General features: G+C 37.7%; 1 protein-coding gene and 1 long non-coding RNA gene across 4 annotated transcripts in view; both read left to right on the top strand.

Annotated features, from left to right (window-relative positions):
* LOC105666188 (CCR4-NOT transcription complex subunit 6-like) overlaps positions 1-20,879 on the top strand; it is a 484,667-nt gene that overhangs the window by 145,533 nt on the left and 318,255 nt on the right. The gene's annotated exons all lie outside the window — the stretch shown is intronic.
* LOC100646510 overlaps positions 14,325-20,879 on the top strand; it is a 193,434-nt gene continuing 186,879 nt past the window's right edge. Inside the window, exon 1 of the long non-coding RNA XR_007225569.1 lies at positions 14,325-14,883. This is a non-coding gene — a long non-coding RNA (uncharacterized LOC100646510). The remainder of the gene's footprint in view (positions 14,884-20,879) is intronic.

The following is a 20,879-nucleotide window of genomic DNA, read 5'->3' as shown; positions in this document are numbered from 1 at the left end:
CCGCACACTCATACTCACATACGTGTGTCACTACTACGCGGCTAATCTAGTTCAGCGCACAAAATTACACATATCTCAATAGATGTACACAATATTTTTCATCAGTCCTACTTCTGTTTAGATTCTACAACTCTACGGAGTTCGAAGAGATCGACAAACTTCGCAGCACAATGAAACAAAAACTATACTTCTGTTTCTACCTCTGATCTTTAGTAGGCTCCTACGTCGCATCTGTTATTCTCATACACTTTTTCTATCTTAATAAAATAATAACGTTATTATTTTATTTATATCGAACACATTCACACGTTACTTTGTATTCTTCGGTCCTTAACCCCTTAACCTACAACTACGGCCATAGTCCGTAATACGATGATCGGGCCAAACGTAAATATTACGGGCATAGCCCGTAGTAGATGATCGGACCAAACGTAAATTCTCGAACGTAAATCGTAGGTTAAGGGATTAAAGAGTCAAGCCCGTAGTACATATCTCGATAGTACAGACGAAGCTTTTGCATAAATAGAAAAGAGCAATGTAGAATATACGTATACATTGACATACTTATACAGTTTTGATGAGCCAAAATTTGACTCACACTGTTCTGCCGCCCACCACAGATATAAAACAGTAAAACAAGCGTTTCGTTAAGTCTAACATATGTTGAAGTTGAGATCTATGTTACATCTATGTATAAGCAAACAGCATAATGAAACAAAAACTATACTTCTGTTTCTACCTCTGATATTTAATGAGCTTCTACATCGCATCTGTTATTCTCATACACTTTTTCTATCTTAATAAAATAATAACGTTATTACTTTATTTATATCGAACACATTCACACATTACTTTGTATTCTTTGGTCCTTAAAGTGTCAAGCCCGTATCTTGTTACAAGATCTTGAACAAATCTTGTTCTTGCAACTTTAATCTGCTCTCTCTACAATTTTTCAGCGTCGCTTAATACACTGGATGTAGGATTCAGACTCATACGTTTTCACTTAGGCTGACGAATTCTTCCCATAATAATATTTTCGTCTTCAGATATAAAACAGTCAAAATGTATAGCGCTTCGTTAAGTCTAACATATGTTTATGTTTATGTGTATGTTCAAGTTGAGATCTATGTTAAGCTTACTTCTGCTTTTAATTCTAATTTATTGTTAGTGAAATTACAAGGGTAAGAAGATAGGTTTTGTGGTAGTAATAGGACATAAGATAAGATAATGTGAATGGAGACGTAACCGGAATCCATGAAAAGCCGGAAGATACGGATCACAAATAAATAATAAAACAAATAAATATGACACTTGATAAGCTTTTACAAATTCAATTTTTTACCCAAGTTTTAGTTTCTTATTTGTATAGCCGAAAATATAAATTTGCATAAAAATTGGCAATCTAATTACACCCAAGTGCTAGTATGTATTCCATGAACGATTCTTTTATTAATGTTATTTCATTATGGTGGATTTGGTGCAAGTATTTTTTCAAGAAATCGAGCCTTTCGCGAATTGTTTGAAGAAACCGCTTGTTAGACGATAAGGAAACAGTTGAAACTCGTTTGCGAACTATATTCTTCAAGTTTGGGAGAAGAGAAATGAAAATGTTGGCAATATGAGCTCGGTTAGGAACGAAATGAAACGAGTCGCGATATTCTCTTCTTTGATTCTTTCCAGTTTTGCTCGCTTTTTATCATTCCTCTGCCTCCTTCATTTATTCATCTTCAAAGGCTCCGTTTAAACGATCCACCGAAAACTTTTCATAAGTTTTAGATGAGTAATTGATCGAACTTTGCTGTCGTGGTTGGAAAATATTCCTTAAATTATTAAATAGCATGAATAGCGTGATACAATCTCGTGGAAAATACGGAAATTTATGGAAGAAAAGGAATAGGCAAACGTCGCGCCACATCTGCAATTTTGCGTGCTGCTTCAAATTTCAAGGGAACCGTAAGGCAAATAGCCGAAGAAGCAGGAGTCACAGCAGATGTAAGGAACGTGCGTGGAATTTTGTGAGAAAGCAAACAACAAGGAAAAATGAAAACAACCGACCTTCCTTAGCAGAGAAACGGTAAGCGTACTGTTTAAAGTTTACTGTTGTTTAAAGATCATGTTCGATGCGAACAGTCTGGAAAAGTGTCACTGTCAGTGATAAAAAAAAAAGAAAGGAATTCGACTCGAATTGCGTTATTATTATTTCCATGGTTTTTACCATAGATTCCTTTTTACAAATTGAGATTTGTCTGGCGGAGATTCGGCAATTTTTTACGAAAGAAAAAACAAAAAAGTGATCCTTACCATAACAAAATACACGGTTCTCGTGCAACGACAAAGGAAGCAGGTGATTTTTATGAATATTTTGTCGACTAGCTGCTAGTTACACGGAAGCAGACCGTTTTAGGATGTAAATGTAGTTTCGAATTACAAATGCAATTCTTTTATTTCAGTTCGACTTAGCGTTTGTTGTATTTTTTACAAGTTTTGTGATTATCTTTGACAATGTTACCATCGTTGGCGTGCATCTGTCGCAGTCATCAGAATGCAAAAGTTAGGACATTTTCTTAAAGTTCTATAGTTTTCGTCGGGGTCGAACCTATCTTTGAAAGAGAAACATGGAAAATTGGAAAGTTGTAGCCTTCGGAAGAATAACTTACCTTTTCCGACAGTTAAGCGGAGCTCGTATCGTTTAAAAAGAATAAACGATCAAATAAAAATTTAAGGTTCGATCTTTGGAGAAATTTGTAACTAAGCGAGCTCTATACGAAATTGGTTAATCGATTAGCGTCCCAGTTATCGTGCACGCCAGCTGCACAGTTTAAAAAGTTAACAAACGGTAGGAGGAATTGAAATAAAAGAAACTTCTTCAAGACAATGTATCTACGTGCCGAAAAGATGTAGTTTAAAAGAAGTCTATAAAGATCACTTGCTTCTATGGTTGTTACACGAGAATCCGCCTTAAGAGCAACACTGAATTAACTCAAATACTCGATAAAGTCGGCAATTTGAAGTGTAAAATAGCTGTAATCGCGAAATATCGAAATTCGATTTGGAAAATATGATTTCCCTTAATTTTATACGATTAACCCGTTTGCATCCGAACGAGGATTAATCGGAGCGCTGCGACTGCTTTTTATTTCAGTCGCTAAGTATTCTTCAGATGTGAGAGATCACGTTTGACCCGTTTGTCAGCGTCTCGCCTATATCAGTTTATCGTATTGACCATTTTAAAGAATTCCACGAGAGATAATATGATTTAATTTCTTATTTCTTATTTTTTTAAATAAATAATTTGTTCTTTTTTCCTCTGTTAGAAAGAACGTAAGGTGCGATGTTTGCGAAGTAACAGTGTCTACCAATCGTTTTGAACAGTAAATTTTCGATAAACTCCATGAAAAATTCGGATGTCATTTACTGCACCTACGACCGACCGCGCGCGGTCATAGGGACCAGTTCTCTTAAGTAGGGCCACGATGCACATGAGTTAAAAAGACGAAATTTATTAATTTTAAGATTTCATTAATTTCAAAAATTTTATTAATTTTATTAATTTCAAGGATTAATTGAAAGGGCAAACTTAACGAGGTAAACGTTTTAGCCGCAAAATATTGCAACGAGTACTATGTTTTGGTTATTTCATGTACTTTCTTTTATACATTGTGTGCATTCTATATATTTCTTCGTCTTCAGATTTTTCATAAATAGTGCCACTAATAAAAGTCTTCAAATTGAAGACACGTTTCTTTGATGTTAGAAAAATGTAACAGGGTTAGAAAGAACCTAAAGAATGGAGAAATTATTCCCACAGAAATATAAATTTGCATGAAAATCCACGATTTAAATAGCATTGCTGAAATAAACCGATACCATTAGGTTGTCCTAAAAGTTTCTTTCGTTTTAGAAGAAAATAATAAATGCACAGTATTTTTCATTTTTATTTTTCAAACGAAACGTGTTCTACGACAGCTAGAAGACGATCGAAGATAAGGAGCAGAAAATTTTACAAATTAGGTTTCATGTTTGTATCAACATAGCCACATAAAGCAGCTGCGTGCAGATAGCGAAAGACATTTTTGGGACAACCTAATATAAACTCACGTTAGAGAAATATGCGGCTTATTCTGCTTTTGCTCTCAATGTACCTCGCATTAAGTATAAATACTATTCATACTACTCATTTCATCAAGTATAAGTACTACTCATTTATAGCGAGACGAACAGTTATTGCGAGAAATGCATGAACGTTCATTAAGAACGCGTATTTATATTAAATGCATTGTATGACGTTCCTGCGCATGAAAAAGGAATGAAAATATTTGTTAAAGCCATTTTGCCTTCGAACGATACTTTAAAGTCACCCATATTTTCGTAATACTGCCACCAAATATTTGTCATTTTCAAGATCTACCGGTATTCGCTACTTAATTAATTCCAACTTAGAGGATGAGCACAGTGCAGACGGAAGATTGCGCTACTTATGGGAAAATCCACGTCTTTTCCAAGTAGATGCGTCTTTGACGCTTTGTTCGGTGCTTCAATAGAAAATGGCTTGCCATAATAAACCTTGGGGCTTGTGTTCGCCGTTAACTATGTAAGCTTTTAAGGGTCTCCATCATCTTCTAGCTTCCCTTTTCACGAATATTCAAGTTGCTCTGCAATCGAAGGTGTCAGTGAAGGCGACTACAAAGATTTTAACAATAATTTCTATCCGCCATAATAACTAAATATAATTAATCAAATGTAATTAGTGAAAAAACGAACGAGAACATGTTGCGAGTTCATACATTTAACACTAGAACTACCACACCAGTCAAATTGACCGATTTTACAATTTTATTTTAAAATTTCTACTTTATGTTATAGTTTTTTCCGTGATGATATAATAACTTTCGCAACGATAACTAAAAGAATAGTATAATGAATTTTATTTTGTTTTTTATGTATTCAAACTGAAAATTATTTTGTATCAAGGTTACTTATACCAATGCCAGTCAAAATGACTGGTGCTTGTCAAAGTGTAAAAGGGTGCTGCAATTTGTTTATCGAACCCCAATTAACCAGTTTCCTCGTTTTGGACAACTTGCCACGCGTTTTCAAAATTTTTATTCTATATGATGATATCAGTTATCAGGAAAATTCCGGATCAATCGCTAGATCGTTAGATGTTAACACTAAAAATACTACAGCACTCAAAACGACTGGTTCTACAATCATGGTCCCAGATGGATTAATAATACCAAAAATGTACTACACAACATTGAATTGCTTCTGTAAGAAAGTAATAAATCAATAAATATAAAAATATTCCATGGCTACATATTTTTTAAAGACCAGTCATTTTCACTGGTTTTGGTAGAAATAATTTCGTGTTAACTATCGCTAGTTCTAGTGTTAAGTGTAACAAATAATCGATGATGAGTCAGAACGTGAATATCGTGATTATTAGAGGTAAAGAAAATTGCGTTTAAACTTACTGCATACGTTGGAAGAAAAACAAGTAAAAGAGTGTTCTGTGTTAAAGAAACGGATGGTCTTTAACACAGAACTTTGCTTAGTCCATAGTTGAGGTTTTTTATTGCGTTTTAGTTAAAACAAAGTTATCTGACAGCTATAGTAATAGATAGGAGGATGTTCGAGATAGCATTGATGTTGCGCCTTTTTCTTCGACAAAAGTATTCGGCAAAAAAGTTACCCAAAAAAGAGAACCGATTCTCGAATACTAAAAACTGATTATAACCGTTATCGTTGAATGTTCCTTTGCTTATGTATTGGAAAATTAATTCAAGGAAGAAGAAATAAAATTCTATATCGTACGATAGTTAATATACTTTAGGATATTATTGACATCAGCCATCGTTTGTCGAACGATTGGTTTAGAAAAAGATTTATTTATGTAGGAATGTTATATTATTAGTTTGTAGGTAACAGTATGATTAATACAATATCGTTCGCTCTCACACGAAATCGAATATAATTTCCCGTTTCACGTATTCGTTACTCACTGCTTCTACGACACTGCAACACAAGGATCTTCACTCGACAACGATAAACTCAACTCTGACTCTCTCAACTCTCGTTACGACGTTTTCCACGCTCGCTTTTTCTCTAACATCCCTTGGCAACGCTCACAACATTCTTTGACAACGTTAACATATCTTGTTAACGTGTTTCTGATTTCAGCCTTCAATCACAGAAAAGCGATTTATATAATTCTTCCTTAAAGGTATATTTTCCACCGATATGTTTTGATGTTTTTGAACATTTTATTTTCATAGAGACCGCGGTATTAATTCAAGTACATTCGAATTCTTCGTTGTTCATTTCATTTCCATATAGTTTCTTTCTTCATTTACTGTTTATGATAATGATTCACCTATGCGTACGTAGTTATCAGCGAATGCGAGTTTAAATTTAGCTGAAAAATTTCGCTTTCTAGAAATTTATTGTCTCTGTGATTTGTTTTACGCTTCGCTATTAAACACAATTGAAAAGTTAATTATTCGACTATCGCGTGCAGGATTAATTATTATAGCCTTGCAGTTTTCTTCTACGTACGTTTACACTTATAACAATCTTTTCTTGTAATATATCTTAATTCCCCTCGAACTACTTACGCGTTGCATGTTGTAAAATTAACGTGGCCTTGGCAAAAATTACGACTAATGTGACAGTGCGACTCGCATGAAGCCATACCGCTATACCAAGTGCTCACGCTATTAGTTCCCACCATTTTCCCCGTAAGTTGCAGATTTGCGAGAAAAATGGAAAAGGACAAAGTTTCGTTATTTTTCATATCCAATACACGATGACCTCGATAGATTTTTTTTAACGTTCCACGATGTTTTCGTAATGACGAAATTACGAATATTTTCATTCGTTAAGTCGAGTGACTGTAACTTTCTTCTATCACACGCAGAAATAATCGCTCTTTCTTGACAACTAATTAAAATAAAAAAATAATGTTTGTTTCTTTATTGACAAGTTTAACGTGTGTAGTAATAATCTACAGGCGAAGACGACGAAGGTAGTAATTTAAAGGTTGTACAAAAATACGCTTCAAATTGAAATAAAATACAAACGTTTAATGTAATCACTCGCAAATAGTGATTCTATCTCTATTTTAATTTAACACTACATTTGTTAGCCGTACGAGTTCATTGTCGCGAATTGTCTTGACACTAGCATTAGATATTCGCAGAAATCAGTAAGGAAGCAGATAGCTAAACAATGTTCCTTCAGTAATTTATGGATTTCGATAGCGAACAAGGGAAGATAACGCACTGTTTGGTGTCGTCAAAACCGGACTACATGTCCGGAGATAAAAGAACACGGGAAGTTACAAAGTTGCGTGCCTTCGCATAAAAAAACGAGTGTCAGCGATTTCGTAAACTTCTGTATGAATTTGTAAAAGGCGCGATTCCATGTTCCCTTCTCTTTGCAAAATAATATATAAAGCAGAGATTGACAATGGTTGTACCACAATTTCGTTTTATATCGCGAAACAGTTGCAAATCTCCGTTTTGAGTAAATTTTATGAAAGAAAGAAATTTCCCGTATCGACTCTTGTGTATACTTCTACATTATTTATTTGCAAAACAGTTTCAAGATTCGATTCTCGCGTGGATTTCACAGTAGATTTGTAACTGAAATTTTACATTTCGATAAAAACGATTCGTTATACATTTTTATCGGCAGAAAACCAGAGGAAAGAAGAACAAATCGCCTAACAATAATAATTTTATTATATTGCACTCCCTTGCGAGTACCCAGAACTTTAGGAGAGACACGCACTAACGTTCGCTTAGTATCAAGTATTGGCACATCTGCTGGTTTCGTACGAGACGCGACAATTAACCTACAGTATCGAGAAAACGATTAACCCTTTCACTGTTGAACTTGGTCGTGGCACGTCTGAGAAATAAAAATTATTAAGCTTATAATTGGTACGACGAACAATTATGTGTTTTAAAATGTATTATATATCGTATAAATTGTATATTATTTTATTTATTTATTATTTATTATTACTCAGTCCGTGCCTCTTGGCTTTGGACGAGCTTCTTTTTACATCTCGTTTACCTATTACGCTTTTACATTCCATCAGTCTTATATATCTCTATCCCTTTATTTATCTTATATATCTACCTCCCCTCTTATTCACTCTATTATATCGCACTCCATTATACAATTTGTCTCTAAAACTATGGCAACTTTTGGGCTTTTGCCTCCTTGCTGTGCTTCCTTCTTGTCGTTCCTACCCGTCTTGTATTGCCCTTCTCTTCTCCATTATTGTTTTTAGTTCTGTTAGTCCTTTTCCAGTCTCGTTTAGTATTTTTTCTGTGTCCTTTGCTCCTCCCTTTATTTCGCATTCTTCTGTTACATGTCTCAGGTCTTCTTTCCTTTTACATAGCCTGCATCTGTTTTCTCCCTCTTCTTTCCAGTATTCCCTTGCTTTGGTCTGGTTTCCACATCTGAATCTTGTTAATATTTTTCTGTCCTTCCACTTCATCCTCCCTTCTATGTATTTTGGTAACTTCTTTGGCGATTTTTCTGTAATGTATGTTATATTTGGATACTCTTTGTCAAATAATTCGATAATTGTTTGAAAGCAGATACCACGAACGCCGTTAAAATGAAGCTAGTGTGCCTTCTTTCTCATAATGTCATCGAGGAAACTGTATGTTTCAATAGATTTTTTTATTATGTGTGTCTCATGCGTACGTGTGCGTGTGTGAACATTGTATGTATAATCCGCCAGATGTTTTTTTCTCGATAATAATTTTAATAATCATACAAGCAAGATATATTAGGTTGTCCGAAAAGTTTCTTTCGTTTTATGAGGAAATAATAGACGCACAAGGTTTTCTGTTTCCACATCTGAATCTTGCTAATATTTTTCTGTCTTCCACTTCATCCTCCCTTTTAAGTATTTTGGTAACTCTTCTTTGGAAATCGCGTTAACAATAATACTGTAATCTTTGATATGTAATGTAGAATGCAAAACGTGTTTACAGCTATGCTTATTATACTTGGAATCGATACTACTTGTTAAGATCGTCAAATACGTCAACGCATACGCTCAATGTACCTTCACAACTGTATTATTATATATTTTTATTCTACAGCTGCTTAATGATATATTTAAACCCCGAGATCGAAAGTTATTTTACAAACTAATTGATCAAGCAATCAGAAGTTACACAGACTCGCACAGGTCCTTTACAAGAAAAATCTGTGCCGATATATTTGTTCGTTAGCGCGTTTACAGGTTCACTGAACATTCGTAAAAAGAGTGTTTTTTCCTCTTCTGAGCCAATCAGCGGCGTAATCGTTGGCAGTTAACTGGTTAAGGGCGGCGATGAAAAGTCTCCTTGGCCTGTGAGATTTTCCCAAACTTTGAAGACTTTTATCGCAGTTCAGTTAAAAACGCATATATTATGATTATCGACAGTAAAAATTAATCAACATTTTCGTTGAAAATATTATCTCGTTGTCTGAGAAATATCGTCAAATTGATCCGAGTGATTGATCAAAGTGATCTGTTATCTGGCAGTGACGTAAATCCCGCTGTGTCGAATAAATTTGTTAAAGCTAGCGGCCAGATTTCTACGTTAACCAAAGCCACTAAATTTTAATTTATCGCTGTTAAAATCTTTTTTCATAGCCGACAAAACGATTCGATTGTATCGTTGCTTTGGTTGGCTGTCGGCGGTCGAATAAAATTGGTCAAAGCCTGGCTGGAGAATGAACATTTTCGAAAGTACTTCCGGTCGTATTTTACAGCAGCAACGTTGTTGCAAACATTTATGAACGCGCGTAATCTCGCCGGCAGGATCGCCAGCAAGTAAAACATCGTAGTAAGTAATTTAAATTCAGTTGATTAACAGTTGTGCTGGCTCGTGCGCAAAAATACCTACATCGCTGTGTAGATGGGATCGCGAACGTCTATATTTCGAGCATCGATTAAAGTTTCTTTGGCCTGGCGTTATCAGTCTGCGCAACGTATTCGTCCTGGACTCGTTGCTTTATTACAGAATGTATCAAACGGTGATTGGATATCGCGTGATTTAAATCTACTCGGCTCGACCCGTGATCAACAACGTAATTATCGGACGCATGCGAACTGAAATTGAAGCGGCTCGTTCGGCCACGTCCGGATCTCAATTCGCGAGTGGTATTCTTCTCGACTTATCTGCACGGCGCAGCACGCCACGCCACGCCACGCTACGCTGCGCTATTGCTATAGCAACACGGTATACAGCGGAAGAGCGTACCGCGATTTATTGTAATAAATGTTCGGGCGGCGCCGGTTTTTCTTTAAAAAAAAAAAAAAAAAAAAATTCAAGGTGCTATCGATCCGCGATTGAAAATAATGGCGATTATTCGAGCCGATCGCTATACTATGCCGTACCGTGGCGTACTACGATGCTGTTCGCGTCTATGGTTGCGCGTTATTGAGAACGCAGCATTGATTGTGATTGGTGTGCAGGTGCATCGACCTGACCGACGATTGATTTCGCACTTGCTTTGACACGGCACGCTTTCATCATTCGCTACGGGCTAATGTAATGAATGATGATGTTGATGCACCATTAATCACTCTGCTCTATACTTTTACGCATAAACAGCTTCCTCTCTCTGCACAATTAGCTTGTTTCCTCGGCATACTGTTCTATTTTTATTCCTATTTATTTGGCTCTGATAATACGAGCTTCATCTCGCTCGCCATCTCCAACTAATCAACAATATTTTTTCTTTACTCCACATACGTACTGGAAAAAGGAAAATTACATTCATGGACTTTAACACTGCACTCTGTCAAAATAAAGACAGTGTAATGTACGCGTGATGTCTCGGAACAAATGGTATTTTAACGACTTTGGCATATTAAAGGAATAAAATCGTCTATATCGATCGGACGCTTTGAAATATATTTTCCACGAACGATATTCGTGAACGTTAGATGGGATCGAGATATACCAAGGTACATAGAATATTCCCTTGATCATCCAGAACTCCAAAATTAAGCTGTGCCGGACGTATATGTTCGTCCGAAATTTTTTACGTTTTTTCGTTGCATGTAGATTCTCTCGTCAACGGATCACCCGGTACGGATGCTTTAACTTTAATGCTATTTGAAGCAATAATTGCGTGAAATCGGCGATACGCGATTCGATTACGGTCTCATCAAGTTTATTAGAAATTTCAGAGACCAAGCTGCTCTCGCGTTATTTCCTGTCGTGCCGCACCGCGATCGATAGTTACGTAACTATCGATTCCGTTTGACGCAAGTAATCCGATAAGATTGTTCGCCGCCAACACGTTTTAATTCACGTTAATCCGTGGCAGCCGAACGGCGGAAGATTTAATCAGTGACGGTTTTAAGGAGAATCGTTTTACCCGATTATTTATGGATGTCACGGTGAACGCTGGCCACACGCGCGTATATGAAAATCGCCTGAACGTGACGATCTGTCGGCACGTTCGACTTTCCGCCTACAGAACCGCCGAGGATTATTGTCCATTAGTCGTTGCGCTGCCGCAAATCTGCAGAAACCTCGAGCAGATGGTTAATATTCGGACACGGCAGCGCATGGTCGGCAATTCTAAAAATTTCCGCGAGCTATACATGGCTCTCGTTGTTTTTACTTTGCATATTTTACAGCGCGTCGCGGGGGGAGAAACGTGGCCAATTAAAGTCACGCAGCAAAGTAAAAATATGGAAAATAGGCGACTGTTTGTTTAAACGCGGCTTATTCGATTCGTCAAGTCGACCAAGTATTTTACGAATGCTTCAGCTTCTTTCGATTTGGCGAAATTTCGTGAAATTGAGTAAACAGCGATGCAACGAATATCAGTGGAATCGTTGGAATTCCCTTTGCAAGCCGCGATATCGAAAAACTGAATTCGACGATGGAAATGGAAAGAGGAAGCTTTGATAAAACGTTGCGTAAACGTAACAACGTTGATGATTCGTGGGTTAAGAGCAGGGAATATTTACTCGTCGTTAATATACTCGACTATGACAAAGTTCAGGCTACCGGTGCAGAAACAAACGTAACAACGTTTCCACGTTAATAACAACTTTTCTCTGCTCGTGCCATCGCGGTTTCGTTGCCTTTTCGAGTGTCGGTTGATTGCGAGATCTCAGCGAGCTATTCGTTTCGGTGCTGCGCGTGCAAAATTCAGCGCGGCTCGATCTATCGTCTTCTAACGATATTCCGAGCGCTTAAAACGAGAACACCGTGCTGACATGGCCGAAGAGAAAGGAAGAAGGAAAACTTCAATCTCCGCTCTCGGTATGTCGTTTCAGACGAGAATTCGCGTGCTCGGTGGTCCGTAATAAAATTAATGGAGCGTAGCGAGCGTCGCGAGGACGTTCTCCTTCTTTCCCTCTTTCTGTTTCCTTCGGCGACTTGCGCTTAAGCGATTCGATGTTTCAATTTCCGCGCGTTCATTGAACAGCTTACGCATGTAAATACCGTCAGTTGCCGTAGCGATTCTGCGGTCACGAAACACGCGCGTGCCTACGCACAATTGCCTGCCGTGAGTTTCTAAATTATTTTTAAGCTTCTTCTTGCTGTTGCGATTAAGCAAACTGGCGCAGATAAATGGGATCGCTCGAAAGTCTGCTCTGTTTCTTTTGTTGCGCGAAATATCTTCTCATAAGCGTTTTGCGAGAAGATCGTTCTGCGATTATTATTATTATTTTAGCGATTTTTAGAAACAATTTTAGCTGCCACGTATTGAGGTGTGGTATGTGTGATATATATATATATATATTGTCCGTGCGTGATAGTTGTAATTGCTGGGCCTCGTTCCGGAGTAATTGTCACTAGGGGTTGTAGATGTAGCTGCCGGGGTACTGCTGATTTTTCCTCCTTTTTTGATGCGTGGAAGTAAAATCGGACTCCGGTCGCCCGGGATTCGAACCCGGGTTCCGAACGTTCGTAATCTAAGGCGCTAACCACTTTTTTTTTTTAACTTTGTTTATTAATTCCAGGATTTTTACATATTTGTTTTTACATGGTTTTTTTTCCAGAATAAACGCTGAATTCTCATTGTAGGGTGGTACAGGCAAAAGTACCGATACGCGACGGTACGACGTAGCCATGCATTATTACATTTTTTTTTTTTTTTACGCCTATTATTGTAAGTTAAATTTAAGCCGCTGTTGCGCTGTGCTTATGTGCGATGTTTTAGTTTATGTCCTGAAAGCCTGGACGCAAAAACAGGACAGTTCAAGGCGCTAACCACTGCGCTGCCGTCGTCCGACACTATGGCTTGTCGAGTGCCGCCACAGTATTAGCTTAATAATATTAATGATATAATAAATAAAATAAATAACAGACGCACGATATTCTTTCTTCTAATGAAAACGAAACGTATCCTACGACAGTTAGACGGCTGAAGGCAACAACATTCGACGGATTAGATCTCGCGTTTGCGCGAACATTGCCAAATAAAACAACGCTTTGTATGATAAAGCTGCGTGCAGTTAGCGAAAGACACTTCTGGGACAACAGAGTGTATTTAGTTTGTATAATATCGTTATTTTCGCAATTCAGCAAAAAATTTAAGGACTGCTAGCTTCGACGGAAGACAAGTTGTAATTTGTCGCAGGGAAAAGGATAAAAGTTGTGAAATTGCAGAATCGTTCGAGTTAATTGTAGGAAATATCATTGGAACACACAAAGGAGAAGATTGTATCGGATTTGAGGAACAAAGAGGACAAGGTCTGTCTTGTTAAAAATTAATTACATCTTATTGTCAGCAGAAGATTGTTTATTTTAAATTGTTCATTTTATTTATTGAAAAATTGCTTATTTTAGGAATCTGTTAAAAATCTACCGCAGGTATAATCGAACGTTATTGTTAAAAGGAAATTATTTGTCTTCAAGTTACAATAAATAGTTCCATTCCAGTAGAATAATCAACAATTATCAATAATCAATATCTTTCGATTCCATACCAATTTTACGATCGCGTTATGATGTTTCTACCTGGTATACACGAACCCTCAAGACCTAATTCAAAATTTAAGACCCCCAATCCTCACCCTCGTGTCAATTTTACATAGTGTATTTACAATTTTACACCCTGTATTTTTTTTCTATTCTTTGTAAAGAGCGTGGAGTCTGCATAAAATAATTCTCAGAATTAATTATTTATCTCTGCATTTCATCGATTTGTTACCATTGTGGCACATTGACATTAAGATGCGAAACGGAGCAACTATATGCCACATACGTATCGTATGTTTAACCCTTTGCACTCCTACGTCCAATGTGACTCGAGATCGGTTTTTATCTGAGAAGCTCCTCTTACTTTACGGCAAAGTACATAGCGAGGAGTTCGCGATCATAAGCGCTATATTTCCGTTGCGCGGATGTTAAGGATTTTGTGGCAAACCCTAGCGGCTGCCATTTATCCTTCGCAAGCTGATGTAAAACTGCACCTACCGCATAATCGGACGCGTCCGCCGTGAGACTGACTAAATACTAAATACTAAATACTAAAATATATCATTAGTATTTCATATTTGAAATAACAGTCAACTTAACGGAATTAATCTGTTTGACTCCTATTCCTCTGTCGAGTCCCACCAAGATTGCATCCTGGAAATTGTCTCAAGATATATCACACTCTTAAAAATTACAAAACACAACAATAGTGCGAATAAAACTGGCATTTGAGTGAATTTGTTTCTCCCTTTATTTATTTAAATTGTCTTATTTTTTAGTTGAAGTAAATTTCGAATAAAACAGTCGAAAGCGTGGGGAGCAGCTGGTAACGAAATTGAAATAAAATTCGGAGTGCAAAGGGTTAAAACACTGGTCAAAACTGCCCATCAAGAGCCTTGTTAGACAGAAGAGATTCCTTGTAAGTAAATAAACACATGTAACTATTTTACATTCGACTAATACGCTAATAATTAGCGAGTGTGGAAACAGTTAAGAGCCGTTGCAATATGCCATTAGGTTCGCTTCTACTGGCAAAGTAGAAAGAGCGGATATTCGTCGCAATAATAAGATAAGAAATTATAGTACATGTAATTTACCGTGTCTCTCTGGATCGCAGATTTACCGAAGGATCGCTGGTTACTCGACTTAAGAAAACGTTTCAGTACAGTTTCGAAAAGTAACACAGTTTGTTTAGAAACAATGACGATAAATTTCAGAGAACGTGCGGACGAAGGATTTAGAAGTGGCGGCAATGAGTATAAACGAGCTGCCATGAAACTTCATTTAAAACCGAGAAAAATGTTTAAGCGGAAACATTACTCTTTTGCTTAATTTGCGGAGGTTTGTGAGCCAGCGAGATTGCTGCCAGCGATGAGAGAAAATATCGTCGTTGTTGGTCCTATCGACGCGTAAAACGACGTGATATCGAGTGCATCGAACCTGTCGCGTGTGTCTTCCTCTTTTCACGACAAACGCGGACGAGCGTTGGATTATCCCGAGTTCGGAAAGCCGCCTAGAGAATTGGATGCTCACTGGTACCCACGACCTCGAGACACTCGACGTTTTCACTCGTCTTAACACATTTCCGACGGATTACGTAGCAGCGTTACAAGCACGTTGCGTTATCGACGCAGTCCTACGTCGTTAGCCGCCTGTTTTTCCCAACTAACGTTTCTCCCTACTACGCTAACGAAATTAACCGCGTACTTTTATTTATCTGTTCGTGCAATGAACCGTTTGATACAAAAAGCATGATAAGCTAGGAGAAATGCACGTCGGGTTAGCGTTAGGTTTATGGGCGTTTATTTTCATTCGGACTAGAAATCGTTGTTGTACAATAGAGATTACATTTACTGGTATAAATATGATTTTTACAAAGATAATGTTCTTATGGCTAACTCTTTGTTAACATGTTGACTGCCACGCGTGTTTTCGAAGAAATCTCCGCCAGGCCACGCGTGCAGCAGTACCAAGCGTTCTCTGCTAGGTGCTCCCATCGATATTTTAGTAATGCCAGTCGCTCATGTGGTGGTCTCAAGAATGATCTTTCGTTTCGTTTGTTCGCAACATTAAGACCACTAGCTGTTGTTGAATATGATGAAGGAAAGTGTGGTGTAGATTATTCCGACCAAATGGTTTCTTATGCCACCGCAATTAGAAAAGGAATCAAATGGTACGGAAAACTTGGCATTCGACTCCTTCTGGGAATTTCTGTTGTAAACGCTTTGACGGCTTACAAAATTACAACAAGGAAGAATATAAATATTAGAATATTTAAACAATTATTAGTTGCAAAATTATTAGGGTTATCTGAAAATATAAAATATCCTTGTCTTCGACGGAGTCGGCATAATATCGCCGTTCGGAAAAATGATTCCGGAAGAAGCATTAGACGCGCATGCAAACTATGTTATGCGAATAAAAGACGTCGAATGGGCCGAACAAAGGCGCAAAAGAATTTGAAGAAAACAACAACTTATTGTCCAAATTGTCCCGACCAACCTCAGTTATGTATAGAATGCTTCAAAGTTTTACATTCTAAATAATTTTTTAATAAACCATTTTCGTGTTACTTTTATAATAATTCAACAGTTTTATTATTATGGAATATCTTTTCAAATACCTACGACGATCCTTCGCAAGTAGTTAAATAAGCGACACCCGAATACGGGTGTCGTGGCAATCAACGTGTTAAACGTTGAATATATTTTACAGCACAAGGGACAGCCATTTTTAGAGACACTCATTTCCCAAACGGACGGACAAACAGCAATATCGGAGATAGATAAGATCACAGAAAAAAGAGTAATTGTTTAAAACATTGAAGATTGACGGAGAAAGATCGGTAACTCAGGACGTTGAAAATCGATTCTCGATTTTCAGGTAGACATTGCACAGGACTTGTTATTTATTGCTTACTGTTATTAATTGCTTGTTGCTTGTTTAATCATTACTGTTATTAATTGTTGTTTACTCCTGTATTTCATTGAAGTATTTTCACAATAAACTTTTTACCAATTTGTAGAGGTTTATGTGTAGAGGATGGTTAGTCGGTGAAGTTTAATGGACGAGATTGCTGAAACCGTCGAATATATTTAAAATGATAAATTAGTATACAGATAATGTTCGCAAAGAAGCTCGTACTAGCCAATTCACTAAAACAGTGTATAAGTAAAATAGGATGGCTAATGACTCGTTAATTAGATCGCTGATAATTCGTTGATAACTGATTGACAACTGACTGTAAAATAAAATTTTCAGACTTCAGAATCGATCACCTGAATTACGAATGTATGAAAGTATTCGAATGTCTTATACGAGACATTCTGGAATTTTACTATCATCGTGACCACACGCTACGAATTATATCGGGAAATTTTGAAATCAATGCGAACATGTATTTGAGAGATATTTGTCAACATCGGACATTTACAAGATATTTATGGCAATCGAGCATCCAATAAAAAGTAGTATACAGTATGAATAGATGTTGGAAGAATATAACAAGCGTTGAAAATGTAGAAATTCTTATCGAGTTGTAAAATACAGAACAATAAAACGCAAGTACTCAACGACGTACCACGCAACTATTCAGAAATTAATTCTATTTAACTCTAATATTGGCACGTACCTTCCATACGATAAATCTCAACACCCATGCATACTATTTTTCTCTGTATCGAAGTTTCTTCCATTCAAATTGCATTGCCAGGAAATATTCAGTTACGTCCATCTAAAAGCTTGGATTGCCGTATAACCTTCTTCCGCATCCAACTTTAAAACACTCATTAGTCAGTCCCTCCACTTAGCTGTAATATTCAAAACTCAGACACTGGCGAGAAAATGTACACACGAAATGTTAGTCCCTGCAAATAAATGTGATTTATTCTCGAAAAAATTGGTCGCTCATCTCGGTATGTCATATTTTGTCGTTTCTTCTCTCTTCCATTTGATTTTCTTGTTTTATCCATTGACGACATAACGCGTGTCGCTTGAAACTTCTTGCGAACGAAACTTAGAAAGAAGTTTAAACGTTGCGACGAGAATGTAACGAACTAGCAAGCAATGGAAAAACAGGCGGTAACACGTTCTTTTCTTTGGATTTTCCTTCGATAAACTAACTCGGCCAACCTGCCTCGTTATTAGGATTACTTTGATCGGCAGATCGAAATTCCCTACGCATTTCTCACTCTTTCAATCGTGTTTTTATTAGCATTTTTGTGCCCTGTTCCGACGCTTCATAAATATTGCAGTTCGCTCGTCCAAGAGCCACACGCGTGTCATCGAATCATCGTGAATGTTTCAAATCTAAAATTCAAAATTCTTGTTAGAACGTGTTCGTCACGTTTGTTTTTCGCCAAGTGACAAAGTAGCTTTCGTCGGTCCCACGAACGTTTGCAACTGTCGTACAATGAGTATGCAAAACGACGATTTCTCGGCTAATTTCGCCGGAGAATCAAACATATGGAAATGCTGGAATTTTCTTAGGGTCGATGCAAGCGGTAGTTTTACGATAAGAAAGTGCGTAGAGACGCGTGTAAGTGTGTAACATTGGCGGAACGCGATTGTGACGTGTCGCAACATTATACAGTAAAATCTCGATTTCTCGAACGTTTCTTATTCGAATGACCGACTATCCGAATAATATTCTAAATAAACTCGATTATATCATGCTCTCTGTGTATTCCTCGGTCAGATTGACATTTTCAATTTATAACTAGACGTGCAAGCGACGAAGAATTATTGAGCGAATTAAAGGAACATTTAATAGCGAAAATAGCGGTGAATCGCGAATAGACGGTGGATTATTTATAGGAAATTTCAAATTGCAAAGCTGCACACAGTGCGTAAGAAATATAGAAAATAATCAAAGTAAAGTACTTGTTGTAATATTCAATCGGTCAAGTAAATTTCTATTTAAATTCCATTTGTTCGACCAATTTTATACCAGTACGAATTTGCATAAAAATTTGCAGTCTAATCACGAAACGAATACAGCCAGTAGATTGTACGAGGCACAGAGGAAAGGTAATCGATAATTCTACCTACATACGTGCATACTAATGTTCATAAAAATTCCTAATCTGTCACTTTCGAAAGATTTTAATCCCTTGACCTACAACTACGGGCATAGCCCGTAGTACGTACTACACACTGAATCGTGCGAATGGCTCGAAGGCTGCGCGTGCTTGCTTACGCTTTCGACCCAAAATTCTCGAACGTAAATCGTAGGTTAAGGGGTTAACGACAGATTAGAAGATCAAAAGGAAAATGTTAATGTCTCCACGTTACATACAACGAATAATCTGTATTATGTTTTATACGCAGTATGCTACTTGTTCGTGTAAGTATCTAATTTCATACTACATGCTTTTAACCACGTTAGAAATATTTATTTATTTTCTAGTATTACATCTGTCCATTGTTCTTATCAATTACGACTTCATTTCGTGAAAGCACGTCGCATTTTTCTATCGCTCGTAAATCCTTCAAAAAAGCCAGTCACAATGTTAGTAGTCCTGTATCGATTGCCCGAAAAATTCGCTCAACCGATTTTTCTCTCGCTAATTAGTCGGGTTAATCGAGGTGCTACCTCGTTGCGTTGGTTAGACGAAAAGAAGAGCAAGGGAATAAAAGGAGGAGAAGGATAGGAGAAGCGAAAGAGAGCGGGAGAGGAGGAAAGAGAGGAGCCGTAACTGGAGAGCGGCACAGTTATCGTATATGGGCATAGATCTCGCTTATAATAACCGCATGTACAGCTACGTACGTTCTACATAGTCTATCACGTACAGACGAGATCCTACTTACAGCTTGCAAGGCTTAAAGCTACGTCGCCCTGGTGCTCAGCCTGTGTCACTGATGACGATGACGGACGACTACGACTGTAATTTCCGCGGTAACGCCCCATTGGCTAGCAATTACTCGCGCGAAATGAAGCGGTCAGTTTATGCGTGCTGGCCGGACGATGGTGCTTAGCGAAATTAAAGACGCCAAGTGAATGCGCGTCGTGAGAATTCCTGGAAATTAAAGGGCCTGGCTGACGTTGGCCTTTGCATATTTCATTCGACTTGGCGTTACTCAGTAACGCGGATAGTCAGTCTAGAATCGACGTGGCGAATAACGATTTCGCAGATGGTGCAACGTAAGATTAAAGAGAAAGTCGGTATTAAAGCTTCCGCAACGTTAACGGAGAAATTCCATTCGACTGGACACGCGATTGTTCGGATGCGTTTATTCGACTGACATGGGCCGCTGCAATCGTGCGATTCGATTGCAATGACATTTATTGTTTCGCACGCTCGTGAACGTCGCCGCGTCCTCACCGAAGAGGATTTAGCGTCGAGTAATTATTTTACACGAGGCGATAAGAGCGTTTGGAAACCGGGTTACGAGCACATGTTAAAAAGTAAATCAACACGTGATAATTTTACGTAAAATTGTCTAGGAGTCCCGAGAAGGATGAGTTTTGACACGGACGAACATTTTGTTTGACATGGTTGCCTTGGAATATGCAAAGCAGTTAGCCCTGTCCGTTATGTTGATACCGTGTTACCGAGTGCAGTATACACGCGCGTCATAAAATGCCATGTACAGCCTATGTACTGTTATGTAATTACTGAATCTTTCCGATTGCGAATATTCCGTGCATGTATATTATTTTTATCCTTCGAAACGCTGCTATCCGCCGCATAAAAAACATACGTTGCTGTGTTTTTTCCACGAACTCGTTTTTACGATCGGCTCCTTCGTCGCTAACGACGTGATCCGCGTAATTGTACCGAAAGCATGGAATTATTGTATAATTTAATAGAGCAAGAGTATCGGTGTAATTTTGAAAAATAATTACGCGCCGTGGCTAAAGGCAATATTGTTAACGCTTAATCAACATTGCCAGTTTTACGTATCGGAGCTCGA

Source organism: Bombus terrestris, chromosome 10 (assembly GCF_910591885.1).
Source record: "Bombus terrestris chromosome 10, iyBomTerr1.2, whole genome shotgun sequence".
In the NCBI taxonomy this organism is placed as follows: Eukaryota; Metazoa; Arthropoda; class Insecta; order Hymenoptera; family Apidae; genus Bombus; species Bombus terrestris.
The sequence above is the reverse complement of the archived record's forward strand: the minus strand, read 5'-3'. Positions and strand labels throughout refer to the sequence as shown.